The sequence below is a fragment of the Sycon ciliatum genome, chromosome 1, assembly GCF_964019385.1.
Source record: "Sycon ciliatum chromosome 1, ocSycCili1.1, whole genome shotgun sequence".
Taxonomy (NCBI): domain Eukaryota; kingdom Metazoa; phylum Porifera; class Calcarea; order Leucosolenida; family Sycettidae; genus Sycon; species Sycon ciliatum.
The window spans coordinates 12,219,440-12,222,896 of NC_088643.1; positions in this window are offsets into that span (position 1 = coordinate 12,219,440).

Consider the following 3,457-nt stretch of genomic DNA (forward strand, 5'->3'; position numbering starts at 1 on the left):
CTCTCTCTCTCTCTCTCTCTCTCTCTCTCACACACACACACACACACACACACACACACACACTCACACACACACACACTTGTACTTGTACTTGTTGCTCACTGCCAAAACTGGTCACGTGGGTCTCCCCGGGAGAGGGGAGAGAGACTCAAAAGGAATCTTGGAAAGATGACTCAATTGGCCATTGAACCACCCAACGACCGACACCCCCTGAAATCCCCAAACTAGGGTGGACTTGAAATGATCCCACTTATGGGCTCACCACACCTCAGTAAGTGGGTGAGGACAAGGTGCAGAAAAGGATTGACGGCATCAGGGTATCCGTCCCGGGATCCAACTGCAGGTACCCCTGCCCCCAGTGAAGGTAATACTTGGTACTAGTGTCGGTGGCTAAATCAGAGTGGATCTGATATAAGCTTCACTAGCACCATTGATTACACAAGAGTTAATCTAGCCAGAAGCAGTCCATGGTTAACAGGTATGTATACTTCAAACAGAAAGTATATGAACCCTGAAACCAACAAAGGTGGTAGGTACAACAATACACCTTCAAGCAGCCGAGCCCGTTGGCAACAGGCCCAACACTATCTGGCACAAGTGCACCCACCAACCGAACTAGCTGGCCCACACACACACACACACACACACATTCTCACCCTCTCTCCCTCTATCTCTCTCTCTCTCTCTCTCTCTCTCTCTCCCTTTTTGCTTTGCGTTCGTCTAGGGCACTTCACATTCCCTTGTGGTATAAACACAACCACAAGTTTCACCATGAGTGGACCGCGCCGATCAGCAACTCTAGTCTGTACTGTCACCCGGTCGAGCATTTCCTCTCCAACATATTGCCGGTATTGGCTGGTCCCGTCCTGCTCGGCTCTCACTGTATGCTGCTGCTTTTGTGGGCCTGCATCTCGCTGGCCTCCGTGTCCGTCGCACACTGCGGCTTCCACCTGCCGTTCATGCCGTCCAACGAGTACCACGACTACCGTCATGCAAAGTTAGTAGTGTAGTGTGTGCATTCTGCATTGATTGGTAGCTGTACTAATACCTTGCACATACATGGGAGGCGGTGAACGCAATAATCTGACTTGAGCTGTACTGTGCATGGGCAGCATGCACTGCCACTGCTACCGGTAGCTGCACTGTGCATGGGTAGCATGCACTGCCACTGCTACCAGTAGCTGTACTGTGCATGGGTAGCATGCACTGCCACTGCTACCGGTAGCTGTACTGTGCTTGGGCAGCATGCACTGCCACTGCTACCGGCAGCTGTACTGTGCATGGGCAGCATACACTGCCACTGCTACCAGTAGCTGTACTGTGCATGGGTAGCATGCACTGCCACTGCTACCAGTAGCTGTACTGTGCATGGGTAGCATGCACTGCCATTGCTACGGTAGCTGTACTGTGCATGGGCAGCATGCACTGCCACTGCTACCAGTAGCTGTACTGTGCCAGGCCTGCTCGTCGAGGATTCGATAGTTTTAGGCGGCGTTCGAATTGTCTCCATCAACTGTTCGAACACATTTTTTAAAGAGATTAGTTGAGTGTCCCATTACGGCATTAGAACGGTTTCTATCATTTTAGAGTTTTTCAGTGGAATGGTCATGGCGATGATGACGTCCGATCAGATCGACCATCTCCACGTCCTACGTGACGTAGCTATTCCAAACTCTTCGGAACCAATCCATCTCTCCCATCGGATGAGGTTGTGGAGTTTCGAGGAGCTTCGTTTTTCTGAAGAGGCCAATAAGGCCACCTCTACAGAAAAACGAAACTCCTCGAAAAGTCAAAGAGTGACAATTCGAACGCGCCCTTAAAATGCTCCGCTCGCCTCTGTTGTGTGTGTGTGATTGATTGTACATGATTGTATGTCCCACCCACTCCGACATCTCCGACATCTCCCTTGGAGTTAGTCATGGTGCTGGAAGGCCATCATTGGTCTCTTGCACTACTTTGACGGCTTGCAGGTTTCGTTCGGGGACAGCGCTGAGCCGATGAGGTTACAACCATGAAAGCAATCATTCTAAAAGCCTGAGGCTGAGGCCTGAGGGGCCGAGGATGAACAACAATTTAAAAAAAGTCCTTCTTTCGGTATGGAGTCGGTCCGATGTCTACTCTAGTACTCGTACACTCGAAAATCTCATTTCCGCTCAGCAGGTGTGCACGTGTGTGAACGGACAGGCCGACACGTAGATCTACGTCCGGCATAGTCGGCGACGCGACGTGCTGACAAACTAAAAAAACTCCTTTCCTCTGTTGCAATGCATCGTCGACGGTCTGACAGAAATTCACGATCGGACTGGCTGCAAAGTAGCACACTCGAAGTAGAAACAGCGGCTGGGCTTTGGAGCGTCGAGATTTTGATTGCTGTCTCTGTGGTACATGGTTGGCTTTCCGCAATCATTGGGCTTTGGCCGTTTCGGCTTCTTGCTCGGTGTGTCGGTGGGAGAGTGATTTGGAGAACAGCGCGGCATGAGCATCAGTTCGGTTAGGGAGATCATGTCAGTCTTGACAGCGGCATGGTGGTCGTCCTCGGGACCTCCAGTCTCCTTATCACTGGGCTGCCATTCAGAATTCTCCGCATCGGTAAGCACCTGTTGCTAGCTGAGTAGCTGAGTTAGTCCGTAATGATCAGGTACCGGTATTCTGGTTTTTTTTTTAATTATTTCAACTCATTTCTCTCCCGCATAATAAATAATGCTATGGGCGAGCGTCATCTTCAAGTTTTGGTGATGGCGATAGTGGGGCTAGCCTAGTTTTGGTGGTCTGTGTCGTGATAGCACTCATTTCCCGTGTCGCGTCGATATGTCGTGAGAGGAAAGTAGAATCTACCGCTACTAACCCTGCTAATCGTTCACGGTAGAAAAGAACCGGCATGATCTACTGACTTGAAAGGTGTCTACCGCCACGTACTTGGAGATGGAAAACGAGCGCCCCTTACTTTTGGGGGAGGGGGTGCAGCGTGACTGCACCCCCTCCCCCATATACTAGCAGACTGCTCAGGAGACGTTCAGGGATCTGACACCTAGCTCTAACACGCACTCTCCGATGCGATAATTAAAGGTTCGCGGTTGTAGTAGGACACAAGACGTCACGAGAAACCATCATGGTGCAAACGCCAGCTCCCGCTGGAAATCACAGGGAGGCACACAGCGATGGCAGGCGAAGCAGTGGAGGCGGGGCAGAAGCAGCTAAACCGACCAAGGGTCTCCGTATCAACATTGCTAATGCGGGTCAGGCAGAGAAGAAAACACCGGAGTCTATAGTGTTTTTATATGAAAGCAAAAAAAGCAGGAGAACGAGCTAGTACTTTAGAAGTCTGCTTTATTAGTCTCTGTGTAGGCTCCCCCTACGAACTCCTACTAGTCCTTTCTGTCTGCCTTCGTTTGTGTACCCCCCCCAGCCCCCTGTCTGTTACCCTCCACTAGTTCTGGTCTCACAGTAGACTATCCCG